At 36.1% G+C, this 26,884-nt stretch overlaps 1 long non-coding RNA gene across 1 annotated transcript in view; it reads right to left on the reverse strand.

Moving 5' to 3' along the window:
* Nucleotides 1-26,884, reverse strand: part of LOC126499623 (uncharacterized) — a 263,178-nt gene that overhangs the window by 25,528 nt on the left and 210,766 nt on the right. The window contains exon 2 of the long non-coding RNA XR_007591124.1: nucleotides 2,114-2,377. This is a non-coding gene — a long non-coding RNA (uncharacterized lncRNA). The remainder of the gene's footprint in view (nucleotides 1-2,113; nucleotides 2,378-26,884) is intronic.

A 26,884-nucleotide genomic window follows, 5' to 3' on the forward strand; every position in this document is an offset into this window, starting at 1 on the left:
TATAAACTTCGCTGTCTAAAGCTCCACCAAATGTCATATGGATGCATATGAAAAATTTTCCTGAATGGGTTAGGACTTCTAAAGTTTAAAAAATTGTACAGAAATGATGTTCACCCAGTTAGGTGTTGTCTAAGCATATGGTAGATGATTTCATATGGTGCACTATGAAAACACATTTGAATGTATCATATTTAATGTTCTCTGACTCAGTGAGTATAGTGATGTAGTGATCGAGCAATACTGCTGTATGATTTTCTTCCCTCTGGGTACAGTATTATTGACCATCCCCTCATCGTTTGGACCACCTTAGCCTAGTAGCCATGACAATTAAATGATATGAGCAATGCAAAATATACAGAAGGTCTATGATAACAGTGGTGAAACTATTGACAATCTGTAGTAGGAGGATTAAGGGAAGGTACCAGAATTTTTGCATGGGATTTCATACTTTATCCCCTCATGTTTTATCTCAGCTTCAAGTGACCTTAGCAGATACTAAAATATATCAGATAAAGAAGAATGTGTACAGAAAGGGAGCTCCAGTCTGCAGTTTTCATGATGCTGTCATCCACAATGGGGTATAATTGTACAGTGATGAGCACTTGGGATCACCCATGCCCCTATAACTCTTCACCCACCCCATGTAAGTAAACTCAACAATTTCAATGGTTCAGCAAGTTAGATATTATTGCAATCATTTCTTTTTTGCTATTGGTGCCCTAAGTAAAGTAAGGTAAATGAATGATAACGTCTTTCTAAGAATAATAAATGCAAATAGACATTACCTTTCCCATCAGGTGTTGTCCTTCAGGATAATTTTGTTTTATTTTCTCTTAAATAAGTAACCTGGAAAATTGACTGAAAGGAAACTAAAAGGGAACAAAAAGGATCAATTAAATATTTTAGTGAATAGATTGCAGTGTCGTAACTCAAAAAAAAAATAGCATCAAGTATCAGCTGTTTCTTAAAAGGAAAAATTAGGAACAATACAACCAATTTCAATGTATTTTGGTACCAACTTACCATGTTTATTGATTCTAAGATGCAGTAAAATACACTGTCATTTTTGTTCACTGATTGTTATCTATGCTATCATGATGGAGTCTGTCAACTGCAAGATGTATGTGCATTTCATACATGGTAAAGAAAGAAAAAAATGAGGAATGAAGAAAGCCTTAAAATTATTAAATAGAGGTCAAGAGAGATAACTTGGACCTAGGAAACTGATGAAACAAAGTCTGACCTGGGAGATCTCTCAACTAGTAGAGCCTAAAATAATATTAGACTCCTTTAGATTGTTTAAAATCCCTTATACCTAATCGAAAATGTATCATTGAATATGAATCAAAATTACTGGACCTAATCCTAACTATGAGCAACTTTATGGGGGAGAGATAGTTCAGTAATAAGTGCATGCATTTGAGACAAATATATATGAGTATAAATCTATATGAAGAAATTATATATATAATTGCATTCATAAAATATTTATATTCATTCACATATATAAATATACACTCCTGAAAACTTTATTTCGTATAAATGTATATACTTTGAATTAATATATATGTATACACACATATACATATATATATGTGAATGCAAGATTTAAGGAGAACATATTGCTACACAGAACAAGCTAACCTTTATTCTTTGTCCGCTGTCTTAGTTTATAGACTACTTGGTTTATAAGTATATGATATACGGCTTGCTATTATTACATTTTTAAATTTCGACTCAACATATATTTAAAACATATCTGTGTTTACGTTTTAAAAATAGAAATATTTCATATAATTAAATGATAACTTAATTGTGATAGGAAATTTAATGTAACTGAAAAATATAGTATTTTTTTTTATTGAGAATAAGAAAAAAAAGTTTCCGCCTCCTCCCAGCCTCCCATTTCCCTCCCCCTCCCCCCACTCTTCTCCCCCTCCCCACACTCCTCTCCCCCTTCCTCTCTAATCCAAAGAGCAGTCATGGTTCCCTGCCCTGTGGAAAGTCCAAGGTCCTCCCCCCTCCGTCCATGTCTAGGAAGGAGAACATCCAAACTGGCTAGGCTCCCACCAAGCCGGAACATGAAGTAGGATCAGAACCCCTTGCCATTGACCTTGGCTTCTCATCAGTCCTCATTGTTCGCCATGATCAGAGAGTCCGGTTTTATCCCATGCTTTTTCAGTCACAGTCCAGCTGGCCTTGGTGAGCTCCCAATAGATCAGCCCCACTGTCTCAGTGGGTGGGTGCACCCCCCGTGGTCCTGACATCCTTGCTCGTGTTCTCCCTCCATCTGCTCCTCATTGGGACCTTGGGAGCTCAGTCCAGTGCTCCAGTGTGGGTCTCTGTCTCTATCTCCATCCATCACCAGATGAAGGTTCTACGGTGATATGAAAGATATTCGTCAGTATTGCTATGGGATAGGGTCATTTCAGGTTCCCTATCCTCAGCTTCCCAAGGGACTAACTGGGGACATCGCCTTGGGCTCCTGGGAGCCACTCTAGGTTCAAGTCTCTTGCCAACCCTAAGGTGGCTCCCTTAACTAAGATATGTGCTTCCCTGCTCCCCTATCCAACCTTCCTTTATCCCAATCTTCCTGTTTCCCCAAGTTCCCCCAATCCTCCCTTTCTCACTTTTCTCTCCCTGTCCCCCCTTATCCCCAACCCACCCCACCCCCAAGATCCCAATTTTCTCCCCGGCAATTTTGTCTACTTCCCTTAGCCAAGAGGATAACTATATGTTTTTTCTTGGGTTCACCTTCTTATTTAGCTTCTTTAGGTTCAACAGGTATACACTCCGTGACCTTTATTAATGGCTAGAAACCAATTGTGAGTGAGTACATCCCATGTTCATCTTTTTGGGTCTGGGTTACCTCGCTCAGGATAGTGTTTTCTATTTCCATCCATTTGCATGCAAAATTCGAGAAGTCATTGTTTTTTACCGCAGCATAGTACTCTAATGTGTATATATTCCACACTTTCTTCATCCATATTCTAATTGTTTGTCATACACTCTTGGAATCAGAAGACTTTCAATAACAGATATTGGACGCCGTATTTTCATTTGTGTTCTCTTAAAGCCCTCTATGTGAGCGTAGGAGCTAGGGAAAAAGTAGCATTTAGGGCTGCAAATATGGCTGCTCTTCAGAAGAACCAGGGTTCAATTCCCAGCATCCACATGTCAGTTCACAACTGTCTGGAGCTACAGGTCCAATGGATATGACAACTCTACACAGACATGCATGCCGACAAATGACCAAAATACATAGAAAGTTTTAAAAGTTGAAATTTATGCCCTGGCAATGCTAAAGCATGTCGTATATGGAGGGTCTTTTGAAATTGTTCGCCTTGGGTTTTCATAGTCTAAGCTGATGAGGACAACTGACTTGATGCTTCCTGAACAAATATACATCGGATAAAAATTAAATAAACTCTTTTAGAAAAGAAAAAGCCATTATTTCTTTTATGCCAGTGGATATTCACTGACTACAACTGCTTAAATCCAATGCTTATTAAAGTAGCAATATGATATTCCTCCCAAAATAAGTAGGAAGGAAAGAGGAGCCGATACCATTCTGTTCTTAAGTTCTGTGCCTTGACGTGAAATCACCTGCCTCGTCCCAGAGGAAACATGTAGTCAGAGCAGCTGTCACTTTGTCGGATTCATAGACAATGAGTGATTTAAGTTTTTGGAAAAAAAAAACTCTTTAGCAGAACATCTAAAATGTCAGAGAACTTATGCCCAACCTATGCTTATCTAAAAAAAAAAAAAAAAAAAAATGAAGGAACTTGGGTCCTATTTTCTTTAATGTTGTTATTATTGAATTTAACTTGAAGTTTTATGACGGTATTTATTTAAAAGCTACAACTTATGAATTAAAGTATTAGAAGAAAACTAATTTTCAATTTATAGTATTGATCTTAGAGTGCTCACTTATCATGCAAAGTAAAAGATATTTTATAATTTTATAAATATATCTATTCCTGTAAAGACACTGGTTGATCTTTTTTTAAAACTGCTACTAGCGTCATAATTGATTCATCCACCAGAGGTTGCAATATGGCTTTTTACAGATTAAAGACAATGAGAATAGAAAAACTATTTGCAATAGGAGAGAAGTCACCACCTGCTATATACCTATAACATATGTGTATACAAGAGCACAACTGAGAAATAAAACTCAAATGAGCAAAGTCCTGAAGATATTAAATTTTGCTAAAACCTGAAACTGAGTGGAAAATAAACCAGAGCAGCACTGCTATCTCCACCTTGTGTTTGGGTGTGTTTCTGATGTTATATTACTCATGGCTTTCTAAAAATTCTTCCAGATAGATCACCACTATGTCCAATTAACAGAGGGTTATTTTTATTAATTTTATTAATATGTAAAAAACATATTTTTCTCACCAGTATATTCTTATTCCTGTAGCCCAAATGTTGGGCAAACATTCTTGTATTTGCAGTATGGAAATAGGACCAGATTTTCAGGATAATTTGGATAGAAAAATTGAAAAGTAAATAATTTTTACTCTTTCTCATGCAAAGCATTTATGAATAAGTACAATACATTGAGTGAAAAGGAAATAGAAATATGACTCCAGTCAGTATTTTATTCAATTTTTTATGAATTATCAAACAGATTGAGTTATTGGTATAAAAAATCTACTTGAATTTTTTATAAAAGGTTCACAGACAATACAATGGAAGATATGAAATTTATTTTGAATTTAGTATCTTTGCTTTTGTAAGTGAAATTATAATGAGTAACAGGGTGAAAAGACAAGTAAAAGCAAATATTATAACAACCAGACACAAAGTACTCTAATAAAAAAAAATCACAATAGACAAAGAAAAACTGCAGAACTTGAAGCATTAAGTTTATGTACGTACACAGTGGCACTTCTGGATGGCTCCCAGAGGTACAGGGCTTACAACTTTCAAAAAATACCCACTATTAAGGTGACATAGGTCTTGTCCCTGGAGTCTCCTTAAAGAAACAACAACTGCTCAGTAGCAGTACGACAGATGTTAAAAGGAATCATTAGCAATCTAAATGTTTTTGTGAGCAGATGTCCCACTTCTGTTGTGGTTAACACTGAGAAGGAAAGAAGAGGGAAGCATCAAGAATGGGGGAGAAAGATGGAAAGTTGAAGGGAATTAACAATAGGCAGGTCACCCTAAGAATTACTCCTCCAGTTATTTGAAAACTGTATCAAAGCAAGGTGCATTCAGAGAGAATGCTTCTGTTTGGAGAAGAAAAGTGCCTAATTTGGGGGAACATATTTTGATTCCTTTGTACTGCTGAATTGGATACTGAGTTGAATCAATGAGAAGAATAATAGAAAAACATTTGATGCTAAAATTATAATTGTGTACCTTTTCACAAACAACAATAAGACACAGATTTTAAAGGAATTGGTGAAAAGATTGGAAAGGAGGATTTGCAGTATCTTCACAAGCTGTCCCCAGCAGGCATGTGAGAGGTATACATCGGGTGACTGTCCCTGCAACTATATACACTCAGGTATAGGGACGAAAGCACTTCTCTGAAACACCACAGCTGGAGAGAAATTTCTTTATAGAGAATTTGAAACTCAATGTTCTCAACCAAGCACTTCCTTTTTGGAAATTCACATTATTCCCAAGGACATCATGTAGAACTGTATGTTCATATCTATCTCTGATAAAGCAAACTTTGAATCTTTAGAAAAAAAGGGAAAGATGCATTCAAAGAGTGCAAGGAATCTGTAATAATCTTAGCCTTTAAAGGAGTAAGCAATATATCTCTGGTAAAATTCTTTGTTTTTAATAGTACAGGTTATACAGTGGAAATATAGACAATGCTTCTACTACATGCCACACATCATAAAACTCAGTAAGAGTTTGACTTTTTCCTTCTGTACCCAAATCTCTGATTCAGGCATTTTAGAAACAGATTTTATAACACAATATACTATGGCAACAGCATGACACTGTTTTCCACACTGGTATGTGTTTTTTTTTTGTTGTTGTTGTTGTTTTGTTTGTTTGTTTGTTTGTTTTTTTGGCTTTTCGAGACAGGGTTTCTCTGTGGTTTTGGAGCCTGTCCTGGAACTAGCTCTGTAGACCAGGCTGGTCTCGAACTCACAGAGATCCACCTGCCTCTGCCTCCCAAGTGCTGGGATTAAAGGTGTGCGCCACCACTGCCCGGCCTGGTAAGTGGTTTCATATTGAATCTCTGAAGGTTGGGGAACTTCAAAGGCAAACCAAAATTTGCTTAAAAAATATTTTTAGTGAGTCCTATGCTACCACTTTAACCTGGCTTCATTACTAACAGGTATTAGGACAAAGTCATTGGAGACTCGGGATAAAGCAGTTTTGAAAATCAATTTTAAAGTACAAGCATTTATTAAAAACCTGTTCCATATCAAGCATCTTGATATATGGAGAGGAAAACCAAGACTAAGAAACGGCTGTTACTACTTATAAGCAATTCATAGTCTAAATCATTAGTTGTTCAGTTCTTGAGAAAGGATAAAACAGTTTGTGTCCTGGAGATGTGTGAGCTCTGAGCCTTAGAAGCCACACTCTTGTTAGAGCCAGTGAAGTGATGACATGAAGGAGCAAGTGTTCGGTGCTGGTGGTCAACTTAATGAAAGTCACTTGAAGTATAATAGGGGTTGTCATTCATTGCAAATAATTTATCAAGAGAACAAAACAAAATTCTAGAAACTCCTGCAATTATGACTTTTAGAAATCACTGCAAACACTTCCTTCACACACGCAAGATAACTTCACTGTGTTAAGTCCCCAAATTTTTTGTGACTTGGTAACTTTCCTATTTCAATCAACACTATTCTTCTAACTTTTCAAGGATAACAGCAGAATACAAAATTTGGGAACCTGTAGCTTCTTAAAGTGTTTTCTTTTTCCCTTTTTCTTTTTTTTTTCTTTTTAATATGATTTTAATTGAAATAGAAACAATCATTTTCCTCTTTTACTTTCGTCCTTGTAACCCCTCCCAGCCACCATTCCTGAAACACCTCCCATAGTCCCCACTCTCTTTAATAGCTTCATTTTCCTTTAGCCTTATTGTCACACACACAGGCACACACACACACAGGCACACACACACACACAGGCACACACACACACAAATAAAAAAACCCTGCTGAGTCTATCACTGCTGTTTGTTTGTTTATATGATTTCAAGGCTGCCCACTCTTTAGGACATCCAATAAGGGGACTTATTTTTAGGAGAAAATAATCTTCCTTGGGAGCTGGAGAGATGGCTCAGAGATTAAGAGCCTGCTCTTCCAAATGTTCTTAGTTCAATACACATGGTGGCTCACAACCATCTGTAATGGGGTCTGGTGCCCTCTTCTGGCCTGCAGGCATACACACAGACAGAACATTGTATACATAATAAATAAATAAATAAATTAAAAAAAAAAAAACTTTCTTCTCCCAGTAGTCATTGATTGGCTGTAATGTGTAGTGTGGAATATTGCAAAATCCCCCTGCCTTCTATGTTAGTATGTTTATTGATATTGTCATTGTTCTGGTCCTGTTTATGCAGCAATTTCTAGACAGACTGTTGCTTCACATCAGATTTCCTGGTGTTCTGGCTCTTAGCATATTTTTTTTTTTGGTCCCTCTTCCAGAGTGTTCCCTGAGCCATAGATGTAGAAGCTCTGATGTAGATATAAACACTGGCAATGGGTTCTCTACGTTTTCTTCATTGCCTCATTCCCTCCAGTTGTGTTTTTTTCTTGTGTGTGTGTGTTTAATGGTTTCCACTAGTGATATAGAAAGGCTTCTTTTATGAGGATTAATTAGAAGCACTATTTATTTGTGGGTATAAGGGTTCTCTTTCAATGTCTATAGTAAGAAAATTTGGTATTTTTAAGAGTAAAACATTATCAAAGCTCTACTACAGAAACTACTTGCATTATTGCAGCAACAGTAGCTGACGGAATACTTGGCATGGGTTGGCATCTTCTAAATATAAATGAATTCACGTATCCTCACTATAACCCCAAGATGTATGTTCCATTAGTATCCCCAATACTAAGATAACTATACTGACACAGAAAGAGGACAGTGTTATGTGTCTAAGGTAACACAAATATTGAGTAGGAGGAGATACACAAAACCCAATTTTTTGCAATGTTTTTGCCTTTAACTCTTCTGCCATAACTATCCGATGACTGATACATGTGGACACGGAAGGTTGGAAAGCTTCGGTCTGAAATAACACCAATAATAAGAGGCAAAAAAAAAAATCTACAGAGTAAGTTTCCACCTTTTATTATTAAGTCCAGAACTACATTATAATCACTGTCATTATTTTAAACATTATCAGTATACGAGAAAAACAGGAAAAAACAAAATTTTATTTTCAGTTGACTAAATTATAAAATAAGATACAAACACTGAAAAAGCTTAAACTTTATAGACAAACCTGAGACACCATTTCTGCGCTCCAGCTCACTTCTTCGCCAGCAACTTTGGATCTTGAGATGAGAAAGATCTATTAGGCCATCTTGTCCATCTTCCCGGCAGGAGAGAATTGCTCCCGACAGTAAGGGAGTTAACTTATTGACAGGAGTCTTTAGGCAGCAATTTGCCCGGTGAATCCCTAAAGGCAAGAATGACTTCTCTGGTTTATCTTCTCCTTCTTATCACCGGTAGTGAGGAGACCCATTCGATCTCCTTCTCAGGAGAAGATAGAGGGCAGCATCCAGAAAGGGGTTCTTAGAAGCAGAATATTCAAAAGTACAGCAAATGACACAGGGAATCTTTAATTGGGGATCATAGTTCTCTTATGGTTAAATATATGCTGTATGTTTTTTGATGTATATGAGATTGTGTAATCTACAGGTGTAAATGCCATTTTATTGGTAAAAAAGGTGAGCATATTCGAATTTAGCTCATAGAATAAGTTTAAGACAAAATTGAAATATTTAAATAAGAAAGTCATGTTACATCATTGTTTTTAAACATTTTTTAAATTATTTAAAATAAGTAACGTCTTTAGTGCCTCTGTCCTTACCCTGGATGCATATTTCAAGAAGGGTAGTTATATATTTAAAAATTTAAAAACAGTTCACTTTGCTATGATTCCTTCAACTGCCATTACTTTAAATGCCCATAGCCTTATTTAAACATAGATGGAATTAGTGTCTCTGCCCTGCGCTAGACAGATTACCCTTTTTCTCAGATATGTCTGATCCTTAACTCCAGAACACTGCTGTTTGACAGTGTTTCAATACACTAGCAAACAACCTGTGTAGCAGAAAAAGGAATTTCCATGTATGACATGAGCGCCTAAAAACAATCTTTGTTTCAAAAATTCTACTTCCTGCCTACATTCTAACTACTGCACTTTCTCCAACAATACGAAATACTGCTTCTTTTATGGGTAAAGATGATCGCTGGTTTTCTTCTAAAGCAGATGACATGTTGCCATTTTGTAGTGACAAATTGCCCCAGAAGTCACATAGGAAGTCGGGATAGGAGAACAGTAAACGACATAGAGTCTTTGGAAAAAAACGTACTCCAGACGAGTTTACGATACATGAACAGTGAGAAGAAAGGCATGGCCAGAAGGAATGGAGGCAGGAAGGGAAAGGCACGGGGGCAAAAAGAGGCAGTGGGTGAAAGAAAAACAAATTGAAAGCTGTGATCTTAATTTGGAGAGTATAAATTTACTAAATATAATTGTGGCCCTAAAATTTATATACAGCACAAACCAAGGCAGGAAAAGACAGAAAAATAAAATATACATAAATTGTCTTGGATTTTCTGAACACTTCTCTTAACAGTCAGGAATATAATGGGGTCATGAATGTCAGTGAACTAATCAAGGCTAGCATGTGTCTTTGGTATTGCTTCTATTTCATTAATTTCTTAGACTGGCATACACAGTGATGGGTTTCTTTTTTAATATAATTGTATGAATTATTATGCATTGTTCATATTCACTCCTCTGCTCTTGGTCCTTTTTCTCAATGAGTCATCTTTTTCCATGTTTCTATTCCATTTTCTTCTTTGTGCCTTCTACAAAATCATCCCTGGCCCTCATACTATCTACTCCATCCACTTTAGATTTGTATCCTCTAACCACACACATATGAATACAAACACATTGTTTTCTAGGTGTAAATATATAATTTTCCAATTTTTTTTTTGAGACAGGTTTTCTCCATAACTTTGGAGCCTGTCCTGGAACTCACTCTGTAGTCAGGCTGGTCTTGAACTCACAGAGATCTGTCTGTCTCTGCCTTCCGAGTGCTGGGAATAAAGGCATGTGCCACCACCATCTGGCATAATTTTACAATTTACATATAAGGAATTTGACTAGAAATTTGCTAAATTTGACTTATTTGGCATAATATAATCATTTCTACTTCCCTGTAGATGCCATGAGTTCATTTTTCTTTTTAGCAGCACACAATTCCACTATATATGCATATATACACATATACGTAGATATATAGATAGATATACATAGAGATAAATTCATATATATATATCGTTCTTACAAACACACACACACACACATTATTTTCTATCAGCTCCCTTGTTGAGAGGCATCTAGTCTGGTTCCAGGTACTGTAAGCAGTGTCGTTATAAACAGCAAGGAGGAAGAAGCTCTGTAGTATGTTGACTAGAGCCCTTTTGCAGAGAGATATAGAAAATGGAAGAAAAGATCATTTCAGCTTCTGGCTTAGGAGAAATCAGTAAGTGACTAAACAAATTACAAAAGAGAAAGCAAAACAGACTTTATTTCTTCCTGCACATGGTGAGAGTGAGGTCCCTGGGAAGAATCTTAGATACAGTTTCCTTAGGGAAGCTGTCATGTGGTGTGAAAAACTGTTGTAGCTGCTCTCTATATTTGGGAGTTTCATCATGAAAGATGACACATATAAGATTGTACATAAAGATGTCTGTAATAAAGACCACACTGAAAATATTCCAGACGGAGCTTCACGGTGTTAATATAATGGGGAGTAAACACGGAAACAATTACATATGGAAACTGCACTTGACAGTCTCAATGATTGGCAGAGTTCCCTCTTTTAATACTACTACTTTAAGCCTTTAGAAAGTTGAGTGATATGCCAGATATTTTAAAAGGAAACATTAATGGATTTCTTCTTTCATATTCTTAAAGAAGAAGTGTTGGAATTTGTTGTGAGGGCTCTGGGAAACACTATACCTGGGCACTTGCCTTCATTGGCAGACTGGTCATCCTTACCATTGGCTTTGATTGGGTTCATTTGAAACTCATGTGGGTTTTTTTGGTGTAGATGTAAAGAATTTGTGAGGCAGCTGATGGTGAAGGGAAGGGGAAGCCATGCTTGTCTTGAATTAAATGTAAAGTGGTAGCAATCTGTGGAACCCATTTGCATATGGGGCAACAGGACACGTGAGGCACATGGAATATTCAGCTTGAAATTTGGGGGAATTACCTAGCTAGTTTATGACAGAGAGAGAAAAGATGTACCCGATACTCCTGGTGCTTAGGAAACCTTTAAGTACAATGAAAGTTGGAAATTTTAATCGTCACCTCACTTTTAATAGCATATTATCACTAGGAAGAAATTTAAATGCTCTTAGAAAATAATAAATTCATGCTTTATACTTTGTAATCAGAGTTATTATTTAAAATTGAGCTTATTTATTTTGTGTTTCTTAAATTGCTTAAATTTCCTAATGTTTGTCAGGCACTTTCTGACTCAAGGCTTTGAAATCTCCTATAGAGGCACACCCAACCTTGTTTTTTCATATTGAAGCTGGGTGTGTTCTAAATACAAAGTTTTGAAAACAGGTGTATTTAACAAATTAAGTGTTACACAAGAACACGTTGGTGTTCTTATGTAAAGCATTGATTCGAAGTAGAAACTAAACAGGTTTTCCTGCACTTCTTTCTTTCTAGGGGAAAGACTCCACTGTGTGTTTAGGCATTTACTGTCATTTGTTTTATGAAAAACGCCATTCAAAAGTTGAGTAGTAGAACAAACAGGTAAGAAAGGCTAAGATAAAATGGACTCCGGCCAGGCTCCTTGTCCAACTGTGTGACTCAGAAAAAGCCCCTTAATGACTACATACCTTCACTTAAAAATTTATTTCAGAAATTTTTCAGTAGCAAATTCTTCGGATCTGGCTTCCCAAGACTTTCTTTCTTCAAATGTAAATAATCCATATGGGAATACCCATATAATCTAAAGATAACTGTGAGTCTGGCTAAAAACAAATGACCAAAGGTAATTGTTGCTGCTAAAATTCAATTTGTGATCAATTTAGCCAGAGTATCAAAATAAGAATCATTTATATTAAATTGTTTGGGAATTTTTATTTTATAATTTTAATCATATGTCTATGTGTATCTATGTGCCCATGAGTACAGGTACTCCTACTGATCTGGAATTCCCCTAGAGCTGTAGTTACAAATTGACCTAGGTGTTGGGAGCCTTAATTTGCAAAAATAGTTTCATTGTTAACTGTCGAACCATTCTTCAACTTAAATTAAGTGGTTGAAGCTACCATTGTCTTTCAGTTGGCAACAGCGTGTCAATGTCAATAATAGCTAACAAAGATGTTGGTCCCAGTTATTTATGAAATATGGTGCTCATGAATGGGATGCAAATATTTGTGAATATCTGAGATTCGCTAATTTAGCTGACAGTTAATGAAATAATATCTTGCATACCTTAGGGTGCTATAACTCTATAGACTGCTCCCTATTTTAGGAATAACCTACTGTTTCCCCCCTCATTTGTACATCTGACAGTCTGTGAAGTGAATGTGATTTTTCCCCTCTAATCTTTATGCATGTCCTTTTGGTTACAGATATTTTTCAAAGCATATAATTTTATACACATTCATTTTTATAAGGTGGATCTTGTTCGGTATGACAGTCATTCCTGTCCCTGTACTGATATATACCTTTGAATTCAATCTGGCTAGAAAATAGGAGGGAAACAAAGGGAAAAAAAATAAAGAATATCTATGTGGTGCAGAGGACAATCAATTAGATTCATTATCTGCTCTGCATTCTCGTCACTTTGTAAAAGAACAGAACATAATACCATGGCAACAGTTCGACCTGCAGTATGGTATATAATCATTAAGAGGTCTACAGCCTCCCTTGAAAATAGATACGAAAAAAAAAATTCACAGTGGCTGCACAAACTCCCTACATTTATGCTGATTAAATGACACGTTTGTAATTTACAGGTGTCTTATTGCCATGGGAATGCAATCATACAATTCCATTTTAGAATTCAAGGGCTTTTGAAACATGCCGCATGATTGTTAGCTGGGCTGCAAGCTAAGATTAAATTGAAAGGGTGGCTTGTAGATTTTAGAACATGGTGTTGACATTTACTGGCCAATCACATTCTGCGACACTCGTGCATGACAGCAGATGTTGACCTTTCAAGCATTCCCTATCTGCTTTCACGCATTACCTGCAGAAATTAACATAACTCTGCTTCCTGCTCTATGCTGCTATTAATGTCATCTGGGAATTGAGATTCATGAATTCAGTTATTACCTAGGCTTGAGACCTGTTTTATACTCTAAGCACAGAACCAGCAGCTCCTGGGAGCTGGTATTTTTGGATGTTGCTTCAACTATCTTTGTGGTTGAGGGATAGCTAGGAGCTATGGAGTAAAAAATGTCACCGGGAACAAGAGGAGAAATAGGAAGAGGAGGACAGTTTCAAGGAGAATGCTAAGGGCCAAATAATTGCAAATACGTGGGACGGGAGAGTTTAAAACATGAAAAGGTACTTTTTAAGCAAGTCAAATAATAGTGTGGGTTTTACTTCTCTTGTTAACAGAACCATAGAAATGATACCCCTTAGAGTCTATCCGCAGTGAGCTTCAGGGTTGACTCCGCAGTGCCTGTGGCCTCCATTATCGATGATTTAGGAGAGAAAGGCTCTGAAGTAAAGACGTTATCAGTAGCCCTTAGGAGTTCTGCGTGGGATTGTAATCCACATTCCACGGCGCCTCCTTCTAAATAAAAAATACATTCTCCTTTGTTTGTCAGACAGTTTTTGTTCAGCTTTTTCTTTAGCACAGAATCTCTGCTTCTAAAATATTTAGAAGGAACTGTTCAGCGGGGGAGGCAACTCTGAGATATATTACTTTACGAAGACTGAAACCGTCACTACTTACTGCTCTGATGCAGACGTCGCAGCCGCGAGTCATACCTTCAGAAATTAGCGTACAAATTTGGAACATTGTTAAAATTTGCAGACTACGCAGGAAAATCAAGACGCCTCTGAATTTTGCTTAACCTTTCTTCAGGTTAGCAGTATAGATTTGGTAAATTTTCTATCATTTTGTCTTTTAAAGTCCTTGGGGAGCATCTATGAAATATCTTAGTCACGGCTCTGTGAATCCAGCTCTTTGAGATACAAGCAGATGCATTTATCTCAAATAGGAATTGATTAACAGAGCTCAAGATGTCATCGATGAGATATGCATACCCAGGCTATTTCAACGGCATTGCTGTGACTTACCCTGCAGCAAACATTCTGTGCTGATTTGCATGTTTCAGCCACGGTGAATCTTACAGCAGTCTCTGAAACCAGTGCCTCTCACAGCACAAACAAAATATAAAAGCAGTGTCTCTGAAGGTCCAAGACTCAACCTTTAAAATATCTGTCCAACTCCAGTCCATAATGCTTGAGGGTCTATGTTTCGGACTGGATTTTTGTGTATGAATTAATGCTTCCTATAAATTGTTTTTTTAAAGTGCTCCAGAAATGGCTAAGAACAGTGTTACCAAAATTTCACTATAAATAAATCTGTTTGGCGTCCTCTCTGTTTGAGAAGACAGAGAAAATGCATGTGTACACGAGTGTGTGTGTGTGTGTGCACGCACGTGTGCGCATGTGTGTGTGTGTGTGCACGCACGTGTGCGCATGTGTGTGCTTGTCCATGAAGACACACGAATACAAGATCGAGATCTTTAAACCTGAAATTAAGACCTGCTCATCTCCACTCACTTTCTACTAGATTTCCTTTTCTTTCTGCAGCTAAGAAAGGGAGATAGATATGTGACCATTTTGTCATTCTAAACATTTGGATTTCATATGGGAAACTAGGATGGGCCACAATAAGTTTAGTAGTCTGGAAACATTTCAGACAGTAAATAGGCTGAGTTAAGCACAAGACACAGGTAAGCCAGTGACATGTGAGTTGTTGCTGTAGTAAGCTAGTGATGGCAGTCTATAATAATGCTTCAGAAGAGTGATCAAGAGGGATGACAGAATTGATTACCTATAAAAGAAGTCAAAATAAAGTTATAGATGAGGAATACATGAGAAATAGCATCCTGCTTTCCATTTTGAAAGCTGATTGAGTGAAATGGTCCTTATAGAGAAAGGGTCCAAACGGCGAAAGTATGCTGACTTCAGTTTTGGCCTATGATTCTGCAGTGTTTTAAATAACCAACTGGATTTGGCTATTTAAGTTCTTTAAATTATACATGTTCTTCACAAGACATCATACAAAATTTAACTTCTGTTTCTTATTGGTTCAAAACTTGCTTATTCTAGAACAGTGATTCTCAATCTGTGGGTTGAAACTCCTCTGTGGGTCAAATGAACCTTTTAGAAAGGTGACAAAAGACCATTGGAAAACATATATGTTCACACTACAACTCAAGTCATAACAGTAGCAAAATTACAGTTATGAAGTAGCAAAAAAATAATATGGCACTGTGTTAAAGGGTCGCAGCATTAGAAAAGTTGAAAACCACTGTTCTAGATCCTTCTAGGGAACTCATGTTACAAAGAAAGCTTAAATTTTGAAATCCACAGTTCCTTGCACAGTTTGTGTTCACAAATCCTGAAAAATATTTGAATTATTTACATTCAGGTAGGAAAGAGGATCTCCCTTTAATGTTTGTTTAACCTGTTCCTTAGGATGAGGCTACAAAATGACTGACTGACTGACTGACTTGCTAGGGCAAACACCAAACATGTCTATGTGGCACAGGTTTTAGGTACCTCACAGTTTCTTAACTCAAACAGTCTTAAGTGATCTAGCCCCATGATAGAACCCATTAAGAACCATTTACAAGCCAAGTGTAGAATAGAAAATTATATTAAAATAAATTTCTAGCATAAAGCTTTAGAAATATTAAATCAATTTTTCAGAAGTGATTTTTCCAAAGGATTCTCTAAATATTTGGTAACAATATGCCAAATAAATTTTACGAAACACTCATTTTTATATATCTTGTGAGTAACAATAGTAGAGAAAGGAAAATTCCTTCCTTTCTTTCACTTATGTCTCCTTTTTTAGCAAAAGACACATTTCCCATCCTGTCTCTTTCTCATGCTTCATTCACACTCTCAAAACATTCATTACTGCATGTGAAAGATGGTCTCCAAGGCTTTCCCTGAGTACTGGGTTTGAAGGTCTGTAAGACTGATTAGTGCACCCATTTTACTCTCTGAACTTCAGGCAAGCTTTATTTATTAAAATACAAATGATATATCACTACACTATATTCTGCTATGTGTAGGCCAAAGGATCTTTATTCAACAACCAATAAAAGCAACACATATTTGCAACATACAGCAGGACATCCCGAATCAGTTATTGATGAAGGCAGGGAATATTTAGAAGCAAGAGAGATGAAGACTTTGCAGTGTCCCCTTCTTAAATATGTTTGTGCTTTGTACCATACAATTGATTATTTATTTAAAGAGTATCTAAATTAAAGCAAAATCAAATTAAAAAAAATTTGCAAAAGTAACAGAAATAATAAAGCATCACATGTCATATAATAACATCACTCAATTATATATGTGTGTGCACATATATATATGCACAATTATGACTTCAAATTATTTTTTCTACAAAAGGACAGTCTAAAATATCCATCTAATGGTCAAATTATCTGATGATGCACTTCTCAGAATTTATTCCACACGTAAGCAGTTTCTGGCTGTATGATTTGTACTCTGCTCTCAAATGTTATCTAACAGAGGGGAAGCAATTACAATTATAATACATAATACACTGTAAAAAAATTTCTTGCCATGAGATTCACTTGGATAATATCAAAGTCTGTGAAAAAATCATAAAAATATTCCAAACTTAAAATTAGCATTTGAAAAAGCCTCCCTACGGTGTGCATATTCTGTACTGTTGTATATAGCTGGCCTTCCTGCAAAGGCATCTCTACTTGATTTAAAGAACCGTGGAATTATAAATAATTGTATTTTCACTTGGTCTCCCACATTGGGTACTTAGTCCTTCATAGGAGTTAGAATTAGATTTTGTCTCCTCTCACTGTAATTTTCTGGGAACTAGGCTACTTAAAATCTTTGGACTAACATATAGGTGTGATTTGGAGGGAAAGGTTCATTAATTGTCTAGTAACCAAACACAATTGGCAAGATTTTCAACAGGTGCACCTTAACCATCTTTCCTCCACACATTATCTACAAAGGGAGCCTTTCAACAATCATCTCATCCTTCTAGGCCTTGACTTGACTTTTCCCTGGGCACTTACTAGGGAAAACTGTTCCCTGTAATTTTTCTCTTTGTTTTGTTGAAATGCAAGACTTTGAAAAGCTTGTTGAAAACTTTATAGACATGGAAAGTTCTTTTCTAGTGCCATGTGTTGCAGAGTTGATCATTCCAGAAGAAGCAGAGTCTGTATTCGTTGGCATCTGGAGGAAAGGAAGAACATAATTTGACTGTGTACCTGCCTTCAAATTCCTAAACTATGTATGCAATGAAGAAAGAGAAAGGACATTTGCTTAACTTTCTGTAGAGTAATGCTGATTAGCAAACGTAGTTGGCCTCAAGTGCTGAAGCTCTCTCTGCTCTTTGAGGACAGTTGAACTGCTGCCTCTTTGAGACAGTTTTAGCCTTTGTTCTATAGCCCAGTATATTTTAATAAGGTCTTTTTGTCCCTTTACTTTGACCAGAACATTCTATTTTAATTCCATTCCAGCATTTTACAATTGCTGAGAAAGAAACACCCATGTCAAAAGACTGATAAAGATTTTGCTTGAATAGAGTAGGGGAAATAGGTCTAAAATGTCTTTGGTTTTCACTATGGCTTGAAGAAATTCTGATTTAAAGAGCTGACATATTAATAGTAAGCCCAGTATTTTACTAGTAATATTAATACATCTGCATTAGGGTCTCACAGTAGATTAGATTTGACATAAAACATGATTAGGAAACTTGTCCTACAAGATCCCCCATCCAGTCCATGTAAGGTTAACACACAGCAATGAATTTTGTTCTCTGGCACCTACTGGTTTCCTTATGATACTTCATGTGAGGCCACACTTTTCTTAAGATCCTCCATATAAATTTCAGATGTGATTTTTTAAATTTTGTATTTATTTATTTATTTATTTATTTTTTGCAGTACGTCTTCATGCTCCCCTGTCTTCATTTTTTTTCAAACACTTAGTATTATTCTCATTGTTTCAAAGTCATGGACTTCATATGTCACTTCATCTGATAGGAGATTTTGTTTCTGTTCCAATGGGATAAGGCTCAGATACATATATTTTCAGTTTTCTTCTGCTTGCTAACAAAGCGCATACCAACTAATGTGCGTATGCTCTTTGTTCCTGCATTGGAGTGTTTCCAGAGAACAAAGGGGGCTTTGTATGCAAATGGAATCCTCAGCACAGAGTTCCACCTAGTTAAACACCTAAATAAGCCCCCTGCAGAAAATTAGGTGTGAATTGTGCACCAATGTCCTTAAAGGCATTAATTAGACCTGTAATTTTATCATGTGGGAAATGTGCTCCAGTCAGGAAACACCTGGTGAAGACAAATTTGAAAGGAAACAATCAAATTAAGGTGTCTTGATAAACAGCCCTAAAATATTAAGCAAAGCATATTGTGATTAAACAAATGGGGAAAGCTACAGATACAAAAGAAAGCTCTAGCTAAGGCTCTGATCACAAAGAGGGAAATTAAACATGCGATTATATTACTGAATTAAATATTACTAAGAAAGAAAAGAGGTTCTCCTTTTTTTTTGCTGGGGAAAAGATTGTGGAGTCACTCGAATCTTATGTTTTCTCCAGTTTAGATGATCTCCTTTCCTTATTTATATTTCCCAAGTGACTGATTTTCCAACCAAAGTGTTCTAGCAGGCTCAGGCTGGAGAGATGGCTCAACAGTTAAGAGCACTGACTGCTCTCCCAGAGAACCTGGGTTCAATTCCCAGTACCTACATTGCAGCTTACAACTGTCTTTAGTTCTAGTTCCAGGGGACCTGACACCCTCACGCAGAAATACACACAGACAAAACACTAACGTACATAAAAATTAACTAGTACATCTTAAAGTAACCCATTTTTATTAATCTGTTCAATGCCACAGGCTGTGACCTACCCGTAAGTTTCCAGTGGGCATTTTTCTCCTTAGGCAACTACATGGCATCTCATTGATTCTGCATATTCTCTCTCTATATCGCTTCCAGCCTGGCTATATTTTGTCCTTCCTTAGGCCAAAGCAGCTTTATTCATTTCATACACAGAAAGACATAACACATCAGTGGTGCTCATGTTGTTTTAGATAATCTGTGGATCATGATGACAGTATACACAGAAAAACTATATGTGTCATATGTAATTTTATGAAAATATAAAATAATGATTCTTCTTTCAGGCATACATATTCTTTAAACTTCATCTCTTTGTGAACATACATTTCTGGCCACAGAACTCATACTCAACATCTCTCTCAGTTTTAGAGAGACTAGAGACCTACCAAACCTTGATTTCATACCTCTTTTCCCAAGACTTGCAAAGTAATAGATTTCTTCTTACAGTACTATCCTAGAGTGGCCCTAAGGTCCTGAATGCATTCCTGTGTCATATATATCGTTCTGCATCTATATATTTCTCTACTCCTCTTTTTGAAAATACAATGGCTAAATAGAATAGACTTCTCAGTTTTATTTTTATATGTGTTACCTAATTTCCTTTTTCTTTGGTTATTATTGTACCTTGAATATTTTAAATGAAATTTTATTTTTATTTATAAATTGTAGATTATAAATGTCACATACATTAGTCTATTAAGATTTGATTTAGATTGTTCTGAATCACTATAAAATTTAGAGAGTACCAATAATTGCATAATTTGAATTTTCCATAGCAAGAAAGCAAATAGCTTTGCATATTATGACCTTGTTTTCTGTATTTTAAAATATTTTATCAATAACAACTTTTGTTAAATTTATATGCACTTTAAAGGACAATATTAAATTTTCATCATGTTCTTATTTATGTTAATTGTTAACATATCTGAGTTACATTAGGGTAGCTGATTTTGAATGATTGATTTTTGTATCTTAAAGGTATTCTCTCCAGGATCTTAAGTTGCAATTGCTTCATGTCAATATGTACTGAACTTTTACAATCATATAAGTAATAGCAAGTGATCAATTTTTACCACTCATCAATTTCCTGCAACATTTCTCCTATCCTAACTAGCTTTTGAAGTGCTCTGACTGACACGTCCAATATATTCAATGTGGTCTTGTAAATTCATATCTTTGCTTTATTTCTACTGTCAAAGATATCCGTTCTACATTCCAATACATAAAATTTTGTTTTAGCTTTCTGAAGCTAACCCCTTAAGTCAGTTTCCCTTTTATATTTATTTCTAATTTTATAAGTGATTTAATATGAATTAATATGGGATATAATATGATAATTGGTACCTTTTGAAACAATTTTGATTTTCTCATTTTTTAAGTTGTTAAAGTTATGTGTTCTTTATTTTATGTTTTCTTTTTTCTTATTTTTTATTTTTTTTTGAAAATAAAACAAACTATATTTTTTTAATTTTATATACCAATCCCAGTTCCCACTCCTTCGCTTCCTTCCAGCTTCCTACCACCCTACCTTCCACCATCCTACCACCGTCCTATCCCCATCCACTCCTCAGAGAGGATTGCTTTGGGGAAGATTTAAGGCCCTCCCTATTATATCTAGGCTAAGCAAGGTATCCATCCAAAGAGAATGGGTTCCCCAAAAGCCAGTACAAACAGTAGGGATAAATCCTGGTGCCACTGCCTGTGGCCATGAAGCCTGTCCCAGCCATACAATGGTCACCCACATTCAGAAGGTCTAGTTTGTCCTATGTTGGTTCCTTCCCTGTCCAACTGGAGTTGGTGAGCTCCCATTAGGTAAACTCATTCAGTGGTTGTCCCAAATAGGATCTTGACCTCTTTGCTCATATTCTTATTCCCCCCACTCTTTCAAACTGGACTTTGGGAAATCAGCCTATTGTTCCACTGTGGATCTCTGCCTCTGTTTTCATCAGTTTATGGATGAAGGTCTTATGATGACATATGAGATATTTATTTAATCTGACTACAGGGCAAGGCCAGTTTTGGAACCCTCTTAAGGTCTTAGCTGGGGTCATCCTTGTGGATTCTTGAGAAATTCTCCAGTGTCAGGTTTCTTCCTAGCCCTGTAATAGTTCCCTCAATCAAAATATCTCTTTCCTTGCTTTCATCTTTGTCCATTTTATTTGTTTTCAAATAATGTTTTCTATTTTAAGCTATGTAAGCTTGGCTATTTTATACAATATATGTCATTAATATCATTTCAAGGTCTGAAATTTGTGATACATATTTATATTTTCAAATTATTTGTCATTATTTTTTTCCCTTTGGAGAGCTTGATAATTTCATTAATTGTTCCTGTTAAAAGCTGTTTGTAAGCTTGACTAGGTCAAGACCTAAACTGAATGACTATCCTTTTGAAACAGTTTTGAGTTTGCTATTCTCAGCCCTTGGGTATCTTACTAGTCTAGAAAAACCTTCAAAGAAATGGGTTAAAGTTCTTTCATTGATGCCATGTAGAAAATATTACCAAAGAATACATGTAACAAATGCTGCTTGTCAATACAATGTAGTAAAAAATATGACATGTCTCATTTGAACAGAGCTTTCAAAGACATAGCTTCCCCTGCATTATTTATCCTGTTAGGTGACCAGAAAGGTTGACTGTGCTCCATTAGCCTCAGCTACTGTGTGAAGAAACTCTAGATACAAAAATAGGTTGTCAGTGTGGCGATTTCTCAGAAAATTAGGAAACAGCCTTCCTCAAGACCCAGCAATACTATTTTGGGGTATATATTTAAAGAATGCTCAAGTGTGCCACAAGGAAATGTGCAATATTCATAGCAGGATTGTTTGTCATAGCCAGAACCTGGAAACAACCTAAATGCCCCTCGACCAATGAATGAATAAGGAAAACGTGGTACATTTAAACAATGGAGTACTAGACAACAACAACAGAAAAATAACAACACCTTGAATTTTGCAGGACAATGGATGAATCTAGAAAACATCATTTTGAGTGAGGTAACACAGACCAGAAAGACAATTATTACATGTACTCACACATAAGTAGTTTTTAAACATAAAGTAAAGAAAACCAGCCCATAAATCACAATAACAGAGAACTTAGACCACAATGAGGACCCTACAAGAGACATATATAGATCTAATCTACATGGGTAGTAGAAAAAGACAAGATCTTCTGAGTAATTTGGGAGCATGGGGACCTTGTGAAAGAGTTGAAGAGGAAGAGAGAGGCAGGGAGGGGAGCAGAGAAAAAATGTTGAGCTCAATAAAAAAGTCAATAAAAGAAAGAGAGAAATAGTGAATCTAGAACAGCGACACAATTTGAGTAATTCATCCCCACTGCTTGTGTCTGTCAGAACTTGTGTTTATTCGGTGTTACCCCACAATCCATCAGACCTTGGCTGCTCCAGACAGTGACTAAGGTTGTTAGAGTGCACGTGGGGTGTAAGTCGCTAGACTGTAAGAAAGCAGTTAGGAAACTTCTTCCTGAAATCCAGGACATTTCCAATCATGGCTGCACGTAAGCATCTGTGACTGAGAGTCTTATTGAGGACTCATAGAGTTGAGTAGCCCTGTAGTGGATCTCACGGGCAGCTGATAGCGACTTTCAGATCTTTAAAGAAGTCCTTTCGTGAAGACCCTAACACTTTCCTGCTTCCCTTTTTGCTCTTTAAAACACAGGAGGAAAATACAAAATACTCAGTTATTTTGTTGAGATGAAAAGACACACATAATCACAACTTTTCACTTTCTGTCTGCCTAAAGTTGATCATTTTCCATGAGGAATTAAACTCAATATGAAAAATTAACATTTCTCAATTCAAATTTCTGACCACTAAACACAGTGGCCTTTAGAGCCTTAATTTGAATAAAAACCTTTGAGAAAATGTTTTCATAAAGCATGCGCTAGGCATATTTTGTCTTTAGAACATAGTGTTTGTCTATTTTTCTGCTTTTTGGCTATTATTGCTTTTTTTTCTTTACATCTATATAAATGCTAGAAAAAAAAATCTGTCAATATACAAAACACAATGTTTTTCTTTTCTCTCTGCCCTGGAGTGCCCTTGATAAAAGGAAGTCTAAGCCAGCCTATGATTTCCTTTCAGGTCAGTGCCAGGGAGCTTCATTCAGACAGGTCCTTTGAATTCCTGCAGTCATGTTGGCCTCCAGCCAGTTCTACGCCTATGGTGTGGTAGCATTAGGGACTGTGACCAGCTGCAGTATCTTTGTGACTATTTACAGAAGTTGTCAACAGTCATGAATCCCAGGACCATTTTTCATCCTCACTTTCATTACAAAAACATAAAATAAAAACCAACTGAACAATGCTAACCAAAGTCTGTTTGTCTGATTATTACATGCATAATTCACCTAAATGTTATACGTGGAAATGGTTGCCCTGAAGATGAAAATGCGGGGTCCATGAAGAATATTAGCAAAACAAAAACATAATAAAAAAAACTCAAAAAATTTCTGTGTTAGAATAATTTTCTGTACACTGTGAAGATGTGTCATTGCCAAGGCACCTTCTAGTTGGTTTAATATGGAGCTAACTGTTCAATAGCTAGGCATGGAGAGGGTAGGCAGGACTTCTGGCCAGAGAGGGGGGAAGAGGAGATGAATTGAGTTGCCATTTAGACACAGAGGAAGCAGGACATGCAGGTGAAAGATAAAAACCACATAGATTAATAGATATGGGCTATAATAGTTAGTTATAAACAAGCCCAAGATAAGGGCAAACTTTCATAATTAATAAGTTTCAGTATCATTTTTGGGAGCTGGCTAGAGGGATAAAGATTCATTATACATGGTGGCCAAATGTGGGCTCTGTTATCAAAGTATAGAGACTAAGAAAGCTAAGAAATGTTCAAGACGAGGAACTAGATATGGCTTTCTAGTCCTGTAGTCTCTCAGGCTGGTCAGTGCTTGGTGCTTGGCATATAGAGGTGCAGCTACTGACTGTTACCTGTGGGCTGGAAACAGCACCATTTGAGAAGCTGAGCTGCAGGGTGGCTTCCATGGCAGTTTAAGATTTGTCCCATGTGGTCTCAGAATGTCGCGAGTGCTCAGTAAAGACAGAAAAAAAAAAAAAAAAACAGACTCTAAATAGGTTACAGGGTGTTTAAAATATGTTCATGTGCTTAAAAAAAAGAACACGGATATAGACAGTTACAGGAAAATGTAAATAACTTAAAAATAATAAAAAAGTCTTTAAAGAGAAAATAAAGTAATATGAAAAGAATAAGCCTTGTAAAGATGGTAGATACACAGAGAGTATGAATCCTGTAAGATGTCATGTTGACTCTAAATTTTTTTAAAATGCTCATGGACAAAAACAACAGCTGATAAGGGACACTGGACTGTGCAAACTATTAAATAAGATCAGCTTATATATTTTAAAAATGCCTTTACTTCAAAATGGACATCAAAAAATATGTTTGAGGAAATAAAACTTACAGTTCTCCTCAAAATCATAGATTTTACTGGGGGAGATCTGAAAATGTGGACTACAGACATGAAGAAAGAAATCAGGAAGGACAACAATGCAGGTAGCACACACGCTGATTCATATACTGTGGAAACAGCTCTGAGGATGGATGGAACGTGAGAAATCTTGCTGGCTACAGAATCCTCATGACTTATTATTACATGTCACCCTTTCCTATGGCACAGATAGAAGTTTGGTTATACAGTCCAAACAGACTCATAAAGTTGACAGATGCCTTTTACCTGCTCTAGCAGAAAACAAAACAAAACAAAATCATCCTTAGCTTACTTGTACACACTGTACGCTCCATACTTGAGTTAATAAAGATATATATGTTACCTTTAAAAGTTTATACGTTTTCAGGACAAAATAAAGACCAGACACCAATAAAAACAAGTATTCCAGGTGATACAGTCTCTCAGAATGCCCCTTTTGCATTGCCTTAAAACTCTGCATCCAGAACAAAGCCACTAGATGAGATGGTCTAGCCTCACCTATCCAACCAAGGCTTCATATAAACTCTACACTTTTCTATCACACAGAGACTAAACAAAAATAACACAGCTAGATCTCCAAAGACTTGATCATTAGCCCAATTTTCTCAGGGTCCCCTAAAGATGTTATCATCCCAGAGAAGATACGAAGAAGTATAGAGAGCACGATGCCCGTATTCCCAAGGGTGGCATGGTTTTTAGTCCTTCGTTGAGCTATGGGTGTTTGTCATCAATTGTGGGGGTGGGGATAAGTTCCAAGTCATTATTTGTAACTGTCAGAAAAATACTGAACAAAGAAAGATAGATTCAGGGGTCTCTTTCTGAAGGAAAAAAAAGGGATATACTATACAAATGATGGGATAAGAGGGTTGACTGTTGGGTCAACTTTTTAACCACTACTCTCAAATATTTTACAATGTTATAGATTTTTGCATATTGATACACATTTAAGGTTATTCTTGTCATACAGTATATGTGTTTCTACTCTTGTTTAAAGGTATTATACCTATGAAGCTCATGTAAATTTTTAGTCTTTGAAAATTATTTAGAATAATAAAGAAAAACAGGTTAATAGTTAATCATCTCTAACAAACAAACTTATTGTCATGTTAGATATGTTTTCAAGATCAAACAGTGATATATTTTAAATATAGGGTCTCCAAGAACTACAGAATATGGCACTTACAATGTTATAGTAACTTAAGACTTTCCATGAAAAAGAGACATATCTGCTTCTGGCAGTACCAATCTACTACTTCATAAAAGGATTATGGATACTGAAGAACCTCCATATGGTGTTTGGTTTTACTGTGACAAAGATAGCTACTGAACAAAGAAACTGCCGTTACTTCGAATGCTGACAGTATGCTGTCTAAAGTGGACAAGCAGGACAAAAAAGAAGGTAACTGCTAATTTGCAAAGATAAGGTAGAACAGTCCTTCAAATTCTTGCTCCACAAAAGGGTCTGTCAGTTATTTTAGGCCCATAGGCTAAAGATGGATGCCCCAATGTTGCAAAGAACCTTGGGGTGACAACTGATGTCTCTGTCCTTTCTTATTTTTTGAAATTGTTTGCTTTGCATTTCCTGTTTACTCCAGCAATATTTCATCCTTCTCAGGTCTCTGATAGAGTGAAGATGAGATAGTTATAGTTACCAATTTCTTTGTTGCAAAATTCAGAAAAGAAACTTAGAAAAGAGATGTCAAAAATATAATGTTGAGGGAAATAAAAGCTTAAGCTATTTATCTAAAAATGTTTTAAGCTGTAAAATGATATTTTAGGTTGGTAATAACTGCTATGATTAAAAAATTGTTTAAGTATAAACCTTTGGGCTCACTAAGATAGAATAAATAATACGGTACTTTGTCCAAATTTGTCAAATACATATGGAGTGGACATTGTGAATGTTATTATTTTTACTGTATATAGTTCCACTTTGTTAAAGTTAAAACCTTCACCTTTTATTTTTTTTTTTTTGATTTTTTTTTAATTTATTTATTTATTTATTAAACATTTCTGTCTCTTCCCC

This window comes from Alexandromys fortis, unplaced genomic scaffold (assembly GCF_014885135.2).
Source record: "Alexandromys fortis isolate MF-2015 unplaced genomic scaffold, M_Fortis_MF-2015_v1.1 scaffold_35, whole genome shotgun sequence".
Lineage (NCBI taxonomy): Eukaryota > Metazoa > Chordata > Mammalia > Rodentia > Cricetidae > Alexandromys > Alexandromys fortis.